This window comes from Carya illinoinensis, chromosome 11 (genome assembly GCF_018687715.1).
Source record: "Carya illinoinensis cultivar Pawnee chromosome 11, C.illinoinensisPawnee_v1, whole genome shotgun sequence".
Taxonomy (NCBI): Eukaryota; Viridiplantae; Streptophyta; class Magnoliopsida; order Fagales; family Juglandaceae; genus Carya; species Carya illinoinensis.
Window position 1 is genome coordinate 994,923 of NC_056762.1, and position 19,919 is coordinate 1,014,841.

The following is a 19,919-nucleotide window of genomic DNA, read 5'->3' on the forward strand; positions in this document are numbered from 1 at the left end:
ATCCAAACAAGTACCCCCCACACCTTGTCCCCTTCCATATATCTAACCATCAGCATCCGCTCGTCGGGTGGATGGATTGACGCCACCACTGTCCGGCGGCACCGTCCAACAAACCATTTTTCACAAAAAATCCAAAAAAAGCGCACCAATACAACAAAAATTCTCAACAAACCACACAAATCTTTAGATCTATGTACAGACCCACGACCATAATTGTGAGTTATAAAACTCACATAACCATGGTCGCAGCTATAAGTGTTTAACTTCTAGATCCACAACAGGCGTGATCTTGGGTCGTAGAGACCCATAGCCAAGTTGTGCTCTTACGATAGTAGATTGTGGCTATGACCCACGACAGTGAAGAAGGAAGCCGATTGAGAGGAGGACAATAAAAGGGAGGAAGAGAGAAAAGAGACTAGAGGATGGTGAACCATGAGATATTTGGAAGAAACTTGTGTTTTAGATAAGCCATTGAGACTCCTCTTACCCTATTAATAAATTAATGTGTCCAACATTAGTCAGAGAGAGAAATTTCATGATAAAAATAAAAACATCTCTTGAATTGGACGACACAAAATTGTGTATATAATCAAAGCATTAATAGCTAACCAACACAAGAAATTAAACCGTCCAACTTCCGTTACCACTGCCACCTCAAGCAAGCTATCTACTCATATCCTCACTTGCTAGTACTAATTTCTCTTTCTCTTGTTCGGCTTGTCTTTTCACATTTTCACAACATCGAAGAAGGTGATGACAATGAAGATGGAGAATAATTACAATAAAAATAAACATGTATTTCTTGCTCACACCTGATTCATATCCATCATCATCATCATAAAACGACACTATTCTCACTTCTGTAACACAACTCAAGTGTTTGGCAAAATTAAAAAAAAAAAAAAAGGAAAGCTCACTTCAAGGGGAGCACCTCTAGAAGAAAGAACAAGAAGAAATTGAGGAATGAGAAAGAAAAATAACTTTTATTAAGTTTCTACATGCCATTACAACAGGGACGTTCCAATACATATACTAACAAACTCCTTTAAGTAACTCATGAGCTAAAGGCCAACATACTAAAATAAAAGAAAAGGACATAAGCATAACAAGCGTAATAAGTAGAAAAGTGGGCCACGGCCCCAACCCCCACTTACCAAGCTAATTATATACTAAAGGCTATAGGCCAACTCCAACAACCTATCCAAGCCCACTATGGTTTCGGCCCATTATAGTCATTGTAAACCGAGCTGTAACAAACTCTCTCCCTTCAAAGCACCTTACCCACAAGGTGCAGTATGCTTCTTTGAGTGAACATTTTCCATGCCTCCTTTCCTTATTAGGATTGCTAATATGTAAAGTTTTCCACCCCCTTTGTATTACAACTAGTTCTTTCCTTTCCTTTTCTATAGCACCAAAATAGCATCTCGAGTATGCAAGCATATTAGGTTCAAGCCTCAGGTGCAATGTGATTTAATGATCATCTGGAGGACCAATTTCTCACCCATATGGAGTATTGGATCAATAAACCTTAATGCATGGTAGTTAACTCTATATCTCAACTTTTGCAAATCTATGCCCAATTTGTTTGCAAGTCTATAATCAAATTTGGTGAGTTGAACCACATGCCTTTCCAAGAGAACAGACAATACATGACTTACATAACATTTTTCATTGCACTTCCTTTGGCATATTCATGGTGTACAGATCCAAAGTTTCTTCTCCCTTTTCTAGGCAGATGTTGAATAATTTTATCGCTTTCCGAAAAAAATGATATAAACTAATCGAAATCAAAGATCTCTGAAAAGTTACTGGAATCTTTCTAGAAGGACTTTTGGTTCAACTTTGGAAAAACAAGGGTAGTAATGCCAACAAGAAGTTTAAAAAAGCTGAAGCTATTATGCATCCTAATTGATATTTGGCAATAGCAACAGTGAGGGCTTGAATCAACAAAGAATGGGCATTACAAATGCTATGGTTGCTACAACTGTGGTAGAACTTGTGATTTCTAAAGCTCCCAAGATTACCAGTCGATTTCCCCAACAACTCGGGACACAAAATGAAGAAATTCCAACTGCATCATTGTTGCGAACCTTAAGTTCAACAACAAAGTCTAGCTTGCTCTAGTCTTGATGTTGTTAAAGTTGTAGAAATTGAGCATCCAAGATCCCCTCCAATTCTAGGACTTTATGTAGTGAGCAAGCATCTCTGCATTAGACCCAACTCCATGCTTTTGACTCTGCCTTTGCTCCTCTCCTTTTCTAGTCCTCTTTGGAATTGTGCTTTACTTTTGAGTGCTTCCTTCCAAAATCATAGCCCCACCATTTGTTCTCATCCTCCATAGTGTGTTCATCTGCATGTCTTCGTTCTCCAAAAAATGAACTCAATATCGAAGTTGAGAGCCAGGAGCAAGTATATATACTTCCTAGGATGTTTTTGATAAAATCAAACTTCGTCATCTTATTTTTTTACCGTGTTATTTTGGGCATATGTGTTTAGCATTATCACAAAGTAGGTGAGAAAGTAAGTAGTATAAGCACTAGTAAATGAGTTATGATTGTATTTACAATAGCCCTTAGCAAACAGCTTCTCCATGATGTGGTCAATCTTCTGTGCCTATTCTAGGTAACCTGAAGCCCCTAAGGAAAAACCTTATAGCTACACCGAAATCGATCCATTCCTTTGAAATTAAATGAATCTACATAAGCATGCATGACCTTTAGAGAAAGTCCCTCCCTTTCACCCATAGAGTCACCAATCATGGTCTCAATATTGAGGTAGAAGCACTGAAAGAAGCCATAGTTTCTAAAGAACCATCAATTATTTTTGTGCTTATCAGAAACTCAATTCCCTTGGAAGGTTTCCTATTGAAAAGAGACATACCTTTCTAAAGTTCAATTTTATAAGCTTGGCTTTGCTCTAGCTTTGAATCCTCAGAAAATTCATAACTCACTAGTTTTGGATGTAGCTTATAGTCAAGAATAATTCCATCTTCTCTTTTACCATGTAATAAGTCCTAGACGCTTCCCTGGTTGTAATAATCATACATGAGCTTCTCATCATTTGTATAGTAATATGCCTTCAACTCCACCACATTCTCATGTCTAATACTCCCCACAAACTCCATTTGCTGCTCAAAATCCCACTTCTTAATGCTCACCTCCTTCAATCTTTTCACCACCACGTTACATCCCTTAGAATTGCTTTATAACCCATGCCAAATGTCCATTTTTCCAGTACCTTAGCAGAAGCCCTCCCAGACATCATATTAAAAAGTCTAGTTGCTTCAACTTGAACCTCCATTTCTAGTACCCAAAAATCATTGAGTTCCAATCCATAAGAGTCTTTTTTCAGAAACTTTATCAAACAACTGAGGCACCATACCTTTCGTCCATGCCTAGTCAGAAAATCCATACAAGTGACTAGAGCCAAATCCTTCCATTGTTGATGGCTGCTCCATTATTGTTCCCCTAGGGAAAACTTCATAAATCTTACCACCTCCATACTTATCCCACCCACAATTAGGCTAGTTAATTTGTAACATGTTCTTTTTACTTTAGGGTACAAACTGAACAACGTTTGAAGCAATCTTAACAGTTGCAGATTGCCCTAACTCTATCCTATGTTGAAGAGGAACATAGTTAGAAGCAATCTATGAGTTTGCAACTGATCCTGAGCAAAAAACATAGACATCATCGATTAACTGCGTATTGTTGTCAAATGTGCAATTAGCAACATATACTCTTTCTAGACTACCAGTGGTAGAGCTAGTGGGGTCTTCATTGGGTTCAAAGGAACTTCTAACTATAGAAAGGTCCTCGTCGGTACAGTCAAACTCCCATATGGTTTCTAGATAATCGAGGATGCCCCAATTCTTGTCATTGGTGTTGAGGCTAATCTAGTTCACAGAGCCTCCTCCTCCTTCGGCCATTATATGATTCTTGCTAAGTATGATTGACAAAAAGTGAAGAAACTAAAGAAGGATAGGGAGATCTGAAAGTTGAAAGAAACTCTCTGTCCTCTTTGCTTCATGAACTTTAGCTATGACCGTGGAAGACAATGTAGGATTCATTTGAACCTCGGTTGATTCATGAATAAGGTTTTCTATTTCTGTAGAAACTTTTTCATCGTTGCACTAGTTTCTTTTTTCATTGTAACAATTTTCTCCCCAAACCTTAGTAGCTGCTTCCAATGTACTTCACAAATTCTTTCATCTAAAGAATTAATTTGATGATGATATCACTCGAGCTACTTGCTTGTGGTTGATACATTTAGATCTACTTTACAATAAATGTAATTTTATAACTTGACGTACTTTCAGTTTATGAGTTTATTTTTGTGAAATTCCATCATTTGTCGCTAAGATATGACATGCCATATCAAGTTACGTTTGTATATGAATTTAATTTTATGAATGGAGTTGTGTATCATGGCTAGCTTTTGTATCATTATTTGTGGTTTTGAACCATAGTTTTTGCATGCATGTTAATTTTTATCTGAACATTGGGATATTATAACATATAGCAAGATATATAAGAACTGCCCATTAATTGGAATAAATCTGGACCATTAATTAGGCCTAAATTTACAGGTAAAATAATGATTAGGCATATCTGTACAATCTTAAAAGCTGAACTATATTCCGTTCTGTTCCTAGCTAGGATATGATAATTAATAATTTTGCTTTTAACTCCTTTTAGTTGGCATCCGTCGGTGAAATATTTTTCACCTATTCCTCTCTCCACTCTAGCTAGCTATTTTTCTTATTGTGATCATTTCTCTCTTGTTAGAAACAAACATGCATGATCTGAAATTTCAAGCCTTAATTACAAAGACTTTATCTAGCATCAAACATTAATGTTGACTAATTCCCACCAAAGTTATTCTATTTGAAATCCGGTACGAAGGACACACCTTTTATATCACTTACATGACATGATTTAATTTGATTTTAAACTCATGTATCATTCCAAGTCAATGTCGATCTAAATCATGATAAGACTTGAGAAAAAATGAGTGTATATTATGTTCTATGACCCCAATCATCTTACCAAATCTTCATCCTTAGAAGGTGCCAAGCATTGTCTAGTTAGGAAGCTATAGTGGTTGTCTTCCTTCACATCTCATTTTTAACTTTACCAGAAAACTTGTTACTGATCCCCTACGACCTATAATCATAAAGGGTAATCTCTAATATCTAAATCATTTCATTTTTAACGTTTATAACATGTTGATATTCAACATTGAACACTAAAGGTTATTATCTAAAGAGCATTATGATCTAAAGGTTACGTACAAACATTAAGGAATGCTCTGATTGGATCTTCTCTGCTTTTTATTTGTTACTTTTTTCTTATATTAGTACAATATTGATGCACCGTAGGAGAGATTTAAATAGGCACATGAAAGAACATGATAACTCTAACCATGACATGTCATAAGTTAAGACTAATCATTAGCAAAGTTGTATCATAACTAGAGATTCACTAGCAAAGCAGTCGAGTCCCAGAATTGTGCAGATATATATACTAATCTAACAATCTAGTGTAGTGTGCTTACCATATTATGAACAATATATTGTCCTGATGAAGTAGGGTCAGTTTCTTTGAGATATCTCTGACTGAAGTTCTCAATTACCTACAAAGACGTTATGAATTATTCTTCTATTAAAACCTCCATTTCAAAAGCTTCCCTTAGAAGGCTGATCAGCTTCCACTGTTAGGGTTTGAATTGTCTTCTATTATGCCTTTCTCTTGCATCGATTACCAGTCTTTCAAGGAGTACGTTTGTCTGAAACATGATATTATTCATCTAATGACTGTGATGTAATTAGATAAGCAAGGGTGAGAATACAAAAAGGCTATTCTAAAACACAAAAAACAAATTTTACTACGTTACATTTGCCTCACAAAGTTCCCTTTTTAGCTTTAGAACACCATGAAGATTAGAGACTAAAACATCGATCGATCCCCTGGATAATGCCCCTCAACCTTCTTAAACCTTTCAATCACATGAACAAGAGCAAGGATAATTTGGTTCATGTTTTACAACTTAATTATATCATTTTTACAGAGTAAGCCCAATCTCAAAAGCAAAAATGAAAAAAGAAAAATTTTATTTGTCATCCTTCTTACTATCATTCTATCAACATGATCCTTTGATGTGTTATCAAATAATTGACTCGCAAGTTGAACGTAATAAATAATTTTCAATCATTTAGTAACATATCATGAGATAGTGGGAGTAGTTTTTGCACTGGAAAATGCCAAAAGTAGCCTCTAACTTCCCATCCATAAAACACCTGGATTGATACTATCTTTAATTCATCATGCGAAACATAGTTCTTTTTCTTTTCTTTTGTTTTTCTTTCATTCAAGTTAGAAGCTACTACTTTATAATTTACCAAACCTATCATAGAAAAGTATAGTTTCGCCACTTTCCTTGGGAACGCTCGGCAAGGTATAACTAAAACTGATTCCTGCGATGAAAGGATGGTACATATTATTCTCGAAAAACTTAAGCACTCTAAAGTACACATCATCTGTATGGTACGGTAGGGAGAGGAAATTTCTTTCAAATGAAATTTCTATCTCTATCTCTCACCAATTTAGGGAAGGGAATATGGTAGCCGATTTCTTGGCACGGTAGAGAGACGAAGGGTATAGTAGAAAGTAAGATGATTATGCACTGCTTCCCAAGGAGCTGAAGGGACTCATGCCTTTGGAGAGGTTAGGTTTACCTTATATTCGTGAATAGGATTGGAGGGTCTCTTTTGCTTCTTTTTTATGTTTGTTTCATATTGTTGTGTATTGGTGTTTGTGTTGAGATTTTGGTTCATTTGTTTACACGGTATTCCTCTGCCATAAGTGAGAAATTTTTTCAATAAAATTTGGAGGTGCCATCCTCCTTATTTGAAAAAAAATAAATAAATCATTTGTGCTACGGTAAAAGCAAGTATTATATATATACCCACACATCTTATTCAAGAAATTAATTATATTTCTTATATAAGTAGAAACTAATTATATTTCAACTTCATAAAATTAATTAGGGTCCTGGGTTAGTTTTTACTTATATTACAAAAAGGTCCCGAGTCCTTATTCTTGGTATGTTTATGAAACTTCAAGATACCAAAGCGGTTTTAGTACGTATAGAGGGCATAATGCACGAACAGAAACATTAGGTTTAAGACTCATATTATCCCTTCCCCACCTCCATGTATACTAAATGAATGGATAATTAAAGCTAGCTCATTGGAAAAGTGAGATGTAATATAAGAGTATATATAATGGAGAAAAGAATAAGAGATCTCAGCATCAGTGGAAAGAAAAATTGATAAAAAAAATTTAAAAAAAAAAATTCACACCTCAATTCTTGGATATTGCAAATGGCATTCAATGTTTTCCTCAAGCTTTTTTCGGTAATAACTAAAATTTGTTAACCAATACAACTCTGAGCATATCCCAGTATGTATTGAAGATAAAGATCCTACTATTGTGGACTCTACTGTTGTTGTTATGGAAGATAAAAATGCAGAAGACAAATCCTCAGCCATAGTCATATTTGAACCGTGTGAATGAGATCATATTCTGTTGTGTTTTACTTATCTTTAATGTTTATCTTTATCTGTATAATTCAAACTCAAGTGTATGCTACTATTATAAATACAAGATGTATCCTAACTCTTTCATGGTATCAAAGCTAACCACATGATGAATGGAGGCTCACACTACTTACATTGAGACAAAGACCAAGAAAAATACTGGCTTATACATGAGAGAGAGTGTTGAGAAATACTTTCTTTTCTCATGGCCTCAAATACTTCCTCTATTATTCCACTAAACCCTTCCTCTGTTCTATCTTCCACACTCGAGGGCACCAACTATCTCATGTGGTTGTCCCAATTCCTTCTTGTGATGCGTAATAGCAATCTCTTGGGCATTGTTGATGGCTCTAAGCCATGCCCAACAAAACTCCTTGATGGTCAGGGACAAGAGGTTCTCAATCCTGAGTATATCATTTGGGTCAAGAAGGATCAGACCCTACTTGGCTGGATTAACTCCACTCTTTCTGAGAAGGTTTTGGCTACAGTTTATGGCCTCAATACTTCTAAGCAAGTCTGGTTTGCTCTCGCAAATCGATTTTCATCTCAAATTCGGTCTCACATTGCACACTTGAAGAGGCAATTGCAGACTCTTAAGCAAGGCACTGAGTCTTGCTCTCAATATCTTCAAACTGCTAAAACATGGGCTGACAAACTTGCAACCGTGGGTAAACCCATTAAGGATGATGATCTCATCTCCTTTATTATAGTTGGACTTAATGCTTCCTACACACCTTTCATCACTTCCTTTTCACTAGCTACCTGAGACAATCCTCTCTCATTTGATGACTTCCAAGATGAACTCATGAATCATGAGACTCTTCTCCAACAGCATCAAACCATTTCTTTTGATGCATCCATTTATGCTCTCTATGCTAAAAGAATCTAGCCACTGAGGTTTTCCTTACAAGCATAAATACCCATAAAAAATTTCTCCTTCTTTTTCTGGAGTTTCTAAGCCTCATTCTTCTACTGGCCTTCTCCCAACACCTAAAACAAAATCAGATCAACCCAACACTTCTGCTCCTAACACATGTGCCCCATGTCAAATATGCAGAAGGTCTAACCATCAAGCTCTGATTGTTTTCATCGAATGGACTATGCCTATCAAGGAAGACACTCGCTAACTCAACTTGCAGCCATGGTAGCACAATCTAATGCTACTGTTGATAATCAAACCTGGACTACAGATAGTGGGGCCAATGCCCATATAACCAGTGAGCTCAAGAACCTGCCCATTCAACAACTCTACTAGAATGGAGAAATGGTGGTAGTTGGCAATGGAGCTGGTCTTAACATAACAAACACTGGTTCCTCCCTCTTGACTTTTTCCACTTCAAAACACATTCCTTTCTTTCATTTAAATAACATACTACATTGCTCTCAAGCTTCTGCAAATGTATTATCTATTAATAAATTTTGTACTTATAATTCTTGCTACTTTATTTTAACTGAGTCTTCTTTTTGTGTTAAGGACATTCGGACTCATGCACTTCCGCTAGAGGGACAATGTGAGAACGGACTCTACCCACTACAATGTGAGAATGGTTCTTGCCAATTAGGCAAAAGCAAACACCTTCCCTTTTGTGCCTCTAAAAGAATTAGCACTGCACCATTGCAGCTTGTCCACTCTGATATTTGGACATCATTAATTGAGCTGAAATATTACATATTTTATATATTTAAAACTAATGTATTTTAAACGTTTCGTGACATTATTATTGGTTTTAAATGGAAAAATGGTTAATAAGCATAAATACGAGTTGTGATTTTTAATTGATTGATATCATGTTTATGTTTAATTTTATAACTATGATTTAATTGGAGAATATTTCCTCACATGTATAATCTATTTTTGATAATCTATTTTTCTTTTAATTTATTTTTGAGTGTTATTTTTCTCTCTTTATTTTCAGCTTAAATAAAATTTACATGGGATCCGGTTGAAACATTTGATCAAAAGCACATGCTAATTGAGAGGAAATACAAAGAAACATGCAGAATATAAGACAAAGAGAAGGAATGAGGAGGTGTACTTGGGCAGCAGGAAAAAAATAAATACAAAGATGACTTTGAACGTAAAACAATTTTTTGCAAGAATAAATCACAGAGGCTGGTCTGGAGGGGAGTGAGATATAAATACGGAAAGGGAGGTTGTTCGGTGGATTATGCAGAAAAAGGCAAGAGATGTAAAGACGTAAGGGAAGGGATTGGATGATATTTTTTCGTCTGGCGTCTTAGACTTGGACTTGAGGCGACTATATATATTGCTTGCTCTATTCTTGGACGGGGGGAGTGTGAACGTAAGGTCTGGAGGTGGCAACTTGTTGATTGTTTTGGCTTGACTTTTACATGAGAATCAAATATTTGATGTTGGTTGGTGCAGCTAAAGCGGACTTGATTGGATGATATACTCGGAGTGGAGTCTTCACATTGGAGGTCCCTTGAGGCGGCTATAAATTTTGATATTCTTTGCTCTCTTCGGAACTGGAGGGACGTGGTTGGAATTGAGAGAAGTTGGCGGGAGGGAAAGAAAGGAGAGTCGGTGGTGATTTATCACGGGGAGTAGGGGGTGATTTATGAGGCAGTGATTTATTGGGATTTGAGAGAAGTCGATGGTGATTTGAGAGAAGAGTGTCAGTCAGTTGGAGTTTTATTTTGCTAAAGTAGAGTTTTTCGTTCAGGAGGGACGAAGGGCGACGGTGTGGGTTTTATTCTCTCGGCGTCGGTTGGGTTTCCAGATTTTATTACTTCTAAGTTGTTTTCTAGTATTTCTTGTGTTTTATTTTAGTTTCCTAATAGAGATTATTTATGTGATTTTTATAGTACTTGTGATGAATATGGTTGGCTAAATTTTCATACTAAGTTTAGAAGTGAAGTTTAATAATTTAAATATTTTTTTCGGATCAACGTAAAATTTATTTGGTGAGCTTGATCGATTAAAGGATTTTATTATTGGATATTTTGATTATCTATATATTTATCTTGATTTATTGTGATTTCTGAATACAGTGAGTACTTGAAGAATACATGTGATATTCAAATAGATTTGTGAATGTTTTAATCATCAATCGTTCATGCTCAATCATAAACGACTTTTTTCTTGATCTTAAATGCTAAATCTTCCAATTAAACGAAATCATTATTCTAGTTTAATTGAAATAAATCGATCGAAAATAATATTATAAATTATTAGACGGATCCTCGAAACCTTAGTCTTTCTTCATATCAATTCTTTTTATCATTTTAGTTTTATTAAGTTATTTTACAAATCTTCATCTTAGTAATTTTATTTTATATTTGATTGCACGTTCATTTTAGTAATTTATTTTATTTGTTTGAGTTTATTTTCTTCATCACGTAAGTCAATCCCCGTGGATTCGACTCTGTTAGATACTACAATACTTGTATACTTGCAGGTAAAACTGCACTAAATTTTTAATTCACCAGTTTGAGTCAAAGTTTAGGCGCAACAAGTTTTTGGTGCCGTTGTTGGGAATTGTGACGTATAATAATTTTTCTTTTTTTAAAAAGAAAAAAAAATATTTTAGTAATCTTTTACTAATTTTCTCATATTCTTTTTGTAGGTACGATTTTTGTTATTTTGACGGGAAATGGATCAAGTAACATTACTTCCATATTCATATCATTTGGTAATCTCATTCCAAAATTTTTTTATTTTACTTTCTTACTTGTTTTGCATTTTTTTTTTGTTTTTTTTGTTTTTAATGTGCTTGAGCCTCTATGATGAATGATCTCGTGGTAATGTGATTGAACTGGTAGATTGAGAAGAGAGAAAATTGTTTTAAAAGAAATGGTTGATAAGTTGTCTAGTGATTCTAAAAATTCTCAATCTAATACCATGGCTAATAATCATAGTGTTCATGATGAACTCGAAAATGAGAATGCACAAAATAATCCACCAATGAGAACTTTGCGCAAGTATTTGTAGCCAACAAGAACAACTATGTCATCTTGCATGATTTTTCCTACAAATATGGTGAATTTTGATTTAAAACTGGAAGTAATTCAATTACTTCCTAAGTTTCATGACTTAGATTCAGAAAGTCCTTATTTGCATCTGAAAGAATTTGAAGAAGTTTGTGCAACTTTACAAAACCAAACTATCAATGATGATATTATTAGATTAAAATTGTTTCCATTCTTTTTAAAAGAAAAAGTTAAAAATTGGCTGAATTCCTTGAGATCAAGATCTATTGGAACATGACAAGAAATATAAAGATAATTTCTGAAAAAGTTTTTTCCTACTCATAGGACCAACACTCTTCGCAGAAATATTATGAATTTTTTTCAAAAAGAAAATGAAACATTTTTTCAGTGTTGGGAGTGGTTTAAAGAATTATTGCTAACTTGCCCACATCATAGCTATGAGACTTGGCGCACTATTAACTTTTTCTATGAAGGTCTAACATCTCAAATGCGTCAGTTTGTAGAAATGATGTGCAATGGTAAATTTTTAAATAAAGATCCTGATGATGCTTGAGATTATTTTGACCAATTGGCTGAAAATGCCCAATCTTGGGATAACACAGATCGTTCTGATCAGTTAAATAAGGCCAAACTCAATGTCATGTCTCAAGAGAGTATGTATGTCTTTAAAGAAAATGATTATGTGAATGCTAGGATAACAAGTTTGATAAAAAAAAGTCGAGACCATGGAACTTAGAAAGGTAAATTTGGTTAAAGCCATTGAAAAAGAAGAGTGTTGCCCAGATGACTAACACAAGAGGGGGGTGAATTGAGTTGTATTAAAAAAAATAACAATTATAAATCAAATATATAATATAAAAAATAAACAAAATATGAAATAACAATAAATATAAAGAGTAAGGGTAAGAGAGAAGCAAATTCAGTATGTTAACGAGGTTCGGCCCCACTGCCTACGTCCTCGCCTCAAGCTACCCCTTGAGGATTCCCAAATTCACTATTCAACCTCTTTCAGATGGAGATAGAAACCTATTACACCTTTGAACAACACCGCTACAAAGAATCCGTGTAGAACACCCTCTACACTTGCAATCACCTTACACATGGTGATTCAACTATTCCCCTTGTAGAATACTTTCTACACACATAAGGGTTATACACACCATTTTTCTGATACAAGAGCTGATAGTGGGTAGGTTATCAGAAAACACTCCTCAATGAGTGAAATAAGAACAATACAGCGCAAACTATATCTCTCAAAATAAACAAGGATTAAGGCCTAATGCTTAGAGAAGAGAGAATGAAATCTTTGAATGAATGTTGTATGCTCTTGGTGTTGTGAATGTGAAGCTCTCAAATGATCTATTTATAGACATATGAGATTTCATATTCAAATTTAAAAAGATTCACATGTCAAAGACAACATCATTCACTTTTTCAAAAAATTCAAATAAAAGGTTCTTCTTTTTCAATTGTCAAAGACAACATCATTCACTTTTTTAAAAAAATAAACCTAATCTTTTACTTTTGGCATATGACAAAATGAGCACACTTTCCTTTTCAAAAAATTCAAACCTAATCTTTTACTTTTTGTATATGACAAAATGAGCACACTTTACTTTTCAAATTTTTCAAACAAAATCATCTACCTTTTGTATAAGTCTAAAAAAGCATCAATCACTTTTGAAAATATTCAAATAAAACATGCACATGTGAAAGATGACAATCAATCATCTTTAATATTTTCAAAGTTCAACCCTTTAATCAAGGCATGCACATGCAAAAGATGACAATCAATCATCTTTCAAAATTTTCAAATTTAATTTTCAAAAATATTCATGCACATGTGGAAAATGTATTTTAATGCTTTATGATAAAATATTAATTTTGAGCATTAATCCTAATTTCGAATTTTAAGAGATTTACAATATTACTCTATGACTTTAATGTGAACTTGTTTCTTTCTTGCTCATGCTTGGTTCTTTGATGTGCTTGATTCCATTGTGTGAACAACTTGAGCTTGAAACTCCTTTATTCTTTGAATTCATTTGTTATCATCAAAATCCATGTGTAGATTTATAATCACATGAAACTTGAAACCTTGGGTTCAACAATCTCCCCCTTTTTGATGATGACAAATACTTGATAGAACTTGAAATCTGTATTAATACTTAAGCTCCCCCTGAAAATATGCGTTAGTTTTTCAAGCAAAAGTATAAATATAATTCCAAACATATATAACAAGTTTAGCAATTTAAACAGTGTTAATGTTCTAGTCTAACACTTCTCCCCCTTTTGGCTGAAGAAAACGGTGCGTTAGTAGACACTATAGATAGTTGAAAAATGGAGCCGTCCGTGACCCGACAAATGCTGCAAAGCCTCGAGGCCTAACTCTATGAATTTAATACGGCTGAAGATTTAAAAAATCGCCTGATGTTGTTGACAAACGGGATTGAAAGCTCCGAGTTTCTATAAAAAAAATGATCATTTTCATCTATCGGATGCCAAAAAAATAATCGCTTCTTGACCTGAGTTCTATTTTTCCACAACGATAGAATGGCTGAGCAATTCTCTTCCACTAATGTTCCAAACTTGAATCAGGAACCCTTGACGCATCAATCATCAATCTTCTCTCCTGAGGCCGTCAATAGCATGATAGGAGCAGTGAACCGTTTTTCTAGTAAGGCTGATTCTGAGATTATTGCAGAATCAAGAATACTCAGTAGTCAATATGCTGCCTCTGTCATGATCATGTCTCGAAGGTTAATGGCGAGGGTGAATGAGATTGATCATCTTAACATGCAAATATTTGAGTTACGACAGAAGCTTGCTAATAAAGATAGTGAGAATAAAAGGCTAAAGCAAGAAAACCAAGAGTTGAAAAAATTTGCAGATTGGTATGCTCATGATCTGCAACCACGAATAGAGGAGCTGGAACGAGAGAGGGTTCAGATACAAGGTCAACATCGGCAGATAACAGCAGAGGTTCATCGTTTACTAGAAAAATAGGGACAATCTACTGTTAATCTCGCTGGCTTAGTAAGAAAACTTTTGACAATGTGTGTCCAGCATATCTTGTATTTCTTTTGACTAAATAAGATTTGAAGAGAAAATAGTTTGTCTTATTCTTTATGTTATCTCTATAAAATCAGTCCTGAAGTTCATCCAATCTGCATCAAGTTTTCATCTCATCTCTATAACTCATCTGCATTCCTTCAGCATTCTCGTTTTAAGCCTTCTATTCTTTTCTCAATGGTTCATTCTTTTAACATTTCTCTAGATCCATCCATGAGGCATTCTGCATCTCAACCTCCTGTCCTTTCTGCAGCTGCCATTGGTGCCATGTTGCAGCAAGAAAATAATAATCTGACTAATAAGTCAGATTCTGATGCTATTTATGACTTGGTGAGTCTTGAGACTCGCTACTCTTCCTCTATTGTTGTTTTTTCTCAGCGGCTACAAGCCAAAAATCATGAAGTTGAAAAGCTCAAAGAACAAATTGTTGTACTTCAACGAATTGTTCAAGAGTCTCATACAAGGGAAGGAATCATTCGGCAGAAGAATAAACAGTTGAAATCTTTATTAGATTCTTCATTCCGCCTGCCGGTTCCCATGGATAAGAATGACATGATATTGTATGAAGAGAATGAGCATCTCAAACATGAGGCTAAGAATCTTAAGTTTATGTAAAAGTATTTAAAAAATCTATCTCTATTTTTATTGACTCTGGTCTATCTTTTAAGAGATATTCATAGCATGCATCATACCTATTTCTCTTCTGATCATACATCATCTATCTTCTGGTAAAGGTTTTGTGAAAATATCTGCTAACTGATCGTGTGTGTTTGTGAACTCTAATATTATATCGCCTTTCTGCATATGATCTCGAAGAAAATGATACCTTATTTCAATATGCTTAGTTCTAGAATGTTGTATTTGGTTCTTTGAAAGATTTATAGCACTTGTATTATCACATTTGATTGGAATGTGATTATACTTGAGTTTAAAATCTTCAAGTTGTTGCTTCATGTAGAGAACTTGAGCACAACAACTACCCGCAACAACATATTCTGCCTTAGCAGTAGATAGTGCAACAGAATTTTATTTTTTACTAAACCAGGAAACTAATGCATGACCTAAGAAATGGCATGCTCTACTAGTGCTTTTTCGATCTATTTTACAGCCAGCATAATCTGCATCTGTGTAGCTGATTAGATCGAAAGATGTGTGCTTAGGTTACCATAACTCTATGTTAATTGTACCACTAAGATATCTAAGAATGCGCTTAACTGTAATTAAATGTGATTCTTTTGGAGATGATTGAAAGCGTGCACATAAGCACACACTAAACATAATATCTGGTCTACTGGCTGTTAAATATAATAAGCTACCAATCATACTTCGATATATCTTCGAGTCAACTGGCTTACCGGATTCATCTTTATCAAGTTTAGTTGATGGGCTCATTGGTGTTCCAATTTCCTTAGCATTTTCCATCTCAAACTTCTTCAGTAATTCCTTAGTATATTTTGATTGATTGATGAATGTCCCACTTTTTGCTTGCTTAATTTGCAATCCGAGAAAGAATGTAAGTTCTCCCATCATGCTCATCTCAAATTCTTCCTGCATAGTCTTAGCAAAAACTTGACACATATTTTCATTAGTAGCACCGAATATTATATCATTAACATAAATCTGAATCAAAAGAATATCATCATTTTCATATTTAATGAAAAGAGTTGTGTCGATTTTTCCTCTTGAAAAACCATTTTCAATCAAGAAACCACTAAGTCTTTCGTACCAAGCTCTAGGAGCTTGTTTAAGTCCATATAGTGCTTTTGTGAGTTTGAAAACATGATTTGGGGAAATATGATTTTCAAAACCTGGAGGTTGCTCAACATATACCTCTTCATTTATAAAACCATTTAAGAAAGCACTTTTAACATCCATTTGAAAAAATTTGAAATCTTTATAACAAGCATATGCAAGTAGCATTCGAATAGCTTATAATCTTGCGACAGGTGCATATGTCTCATCATAATCGATTCCTTCTTCTTGATTAAAACCTTGGGCTACAAGTCGAGCCTTATTTCTAGTAATGACTCCAGACTCATCTTTCTTGTTTCTAAAAGCCCATTTTGTTCCAATAATAGTATGATTTTCGGGTCTAGGAACAAGTGTCCAAATATCATTTCTTTTAAATTGATTCAACTCTTCTTGCATAGCTAGAATCCAAGATTCATCAAGAAGTGCGTCATCAATATTTTTTGGTTCAATTTGAGATAGAAAAGCAGTATGATTGCAAATATTTCTAAGAGATGATCGAGTACTTACACCTTGTGAAGGTTCTCCCAAAATTTGTTCCACTGGATGATCTTTCATAAATTTCCACTGTTTGGTTGCATCTTATATTAAATTTTGATGATCTTTCCTGATGGCTCCATGTTGAACTTCCTCTATTGTTTTCTCTTTGTTGAGATTGAGACTTTCTGTGTTATTTATACCTTATGTTTCTTCATCAATAGATTTCTTGGAAAGTGGAGAATTAGATTCATCAAATACTACATGCATAGATTCTTGTACAGTCAAAGTTTTTTTATTGAATACTCTATAAGCTTTACTATTAATAAAATACCCGAGAAAGATACATTTATCAGATTTTGCATCAAACTTGCCTAAATTATCCCTGTCATTCAAAATAAAACATTTGCATCCAAATACATGAAAGTAACCAATGTTGGGCTTTTTCTCATTCCAAAGCTCATAGGGGGTTTTATCTAACTTAGACCTTAGCATAACTCTATTTATAACATAACATGCAGTACTTACCGCTTTGGCCCAAAAATAACTAGGCAAGTTGTTCTCATTGAGCATTGTTCTTGCTATCTCTTGAAGAGATCTATTTTTCCTCTCTACTACCCCATTTTGTTGAGGAGTTCGAGGAGCAGAAAAATTATGCACAAAACCGTTTTCATCACAAAATGTTTCAATATTTTTATTAACAAATTCTTTTCCCCTATCACTTCGGATACTTGAAATAGTATAGCCCTTTTCATTTTGAATTCTTTTGCATAACTTGGTAAAGACATTATGTGCCTCATTTTTATGAGTAAGAAAGATGACCCAAGTATATCTAGAGAAATCATCAACAATAACAAATGCATAATATTTTCCTCCTAAACTTGCAACTCTATTTGGTCCAAAAAGATCCATGTGTATCAGTTGCAATGGTCTAGTAGTGGAAATATGTTTCTTAGTTTTAAAAGAAGTTTTTGTTTGTTTACCAAATTGACATGCATCACAAATTTTGTCTTTAAGAAAATATATTTTTGGTAAACCTCTCACAAGATCATTTTTTGAAAGTTTGGAAATAAGTTCCATGTTGGCATGACCTAATCTTCTATGCCATAACCAACTAGTTTCATTTTGAGCTGAAAAGCAAATAGCATCTTGTGAGGTAATTTCTTCAAAATCAATTGTATAAACATTATTGTTTCTAAAAGCAATAAAACAAATATTACAATCACGATCATTCAAAATAATGCATTTATCCATTTTAAAAGTAACTGTAAATCCTTTATCACATAATTGACTTATACTCAAAAGATTATGTTTTAAACTTTCAACAAGTAGAACATCTTCAATTATGAGAGAAGATTCATTACCAATTTTACCTATTCCCACGATCTTCCCTTTCGAGTTGTCTCCAAATGTCACGTGTCCTTCTTCTTTAGATCTAAAATCAAAAAACTTAGTCTTGTCTCCTGTCATGTGTCTTGAACATCCACTATCTAAAAACCATTTGTTTTTGCTTGTGGAAGACTTCATGCATACCTATAAAAACAATTAAAATGATTTTTCTTGGTATCCAAGTTATTTGGGTCCTTTATTTATTAGTATTAGAATAAACAAGATTTTTAAGTACCCATATGGCCCTAATAGTCATTGTATGATTTCTTCTAATAGGACAAGTATGATAATTATGACCATTTCTATTACAAAAATTGCAAATAGCATGTGACATATATGAAAAACTTAAATGATTATAATAATATCCTTTTTTGACAAAATTATTTTTATGAAAAGAATTTTGAATATTAGTCTTTGATGTAGAATGATTATCAAAGAAATTTTTATAAGGTTTGTATTTTTGTTTTGGCATATATCCCAAACCTGCCTTGTCAAAAACACATCTTTGACTACCAAGAAGTTTTTCAAAATTTCTTTTTCCATTCGTAAAGTTTTCAACAATATTTTGTAAATCGGTTTTCTTCTTATTCAATTCAAGATTTTCATCTTTCAAAATGATACTTTCTTTTCTTAAAATTTCAATTTCGTTTGTTAAAGAAGAATTTTTCTTTTTCAAAGCAGTATACTTGATACCCAATTTTTCAAATTCCTCATATACCTCTTCTAAAACATTTTGCAATTCTTCATATGAAGGATTTTCAATATTATCAAGATTTGTTACCTCAATGTCATCTTTAGCCATAAGACAAAGATTTGCTGATTCTTCATTGCTTGCTTCACTATCTTAGCTACTTGAATCATCATCTCATGTAGCTTTCATTGCTTTCTTGCCCTTGTTTCGATCTTTCTTTAGCAGAGGACAATCTGGCTTGATATGATCAGGTTTATTGCATTTATAACAAATTAAAGTGTCATTTTTACCTGAATCTTTCTTGGAAAACTTTTTGAAGGATTTCCTCGGAGGAGTTCTATTTTTCTTCAAGAACCTCTGAATTCTTCTTGTTATCATCGCAACTTCTTCATCTTTATCTTCATTTTCCTCATCTTCATCACTTTCACTTTCATGAGGAACAGCTTTAAGTGCTAAGCTCTTCTTTGGCTTTCCTTCTTCTTTTCCTCTTTTCAGTGTGTACTCATGGGTGATAAGTGACCCGATGAGTTTATTGATTTCGAGCTTCTTGAGGTCTCTAACTTCAAGAATCGCTGTCACTTTTGATTCCCAGCATTTTGGTAGAGAGTTGAGAATTTTTCTTACTATCTCCACCTTGGAATAAATTTTGCCAAGAGCTGTCAAGCTGTTTATGATGTTAGTAAAATGAGTGTACATACTAGAAATAGATTCATCATCATTCATCTTAAACATTTCATATTCATGAGTAAGAATATAAATTTTTGATTCCTTGACTTGCGAAGTTCCTTCATAAGTAACTTCCAAGTTATCCCAAATTTCTTTCGCCGTAGCACAATTCATTATTCTATTAAACTCATTTCCATTGAGAGCATTAAATAATAAATTCATAGCAGTTAAATTCAAAGTATAAAGTCTATCGTCTTCACGATCAAACTCTTCTTCTTCCTTTTTGACCTTTACTCCATCAACCACTTTTGTTGAAATATAAGG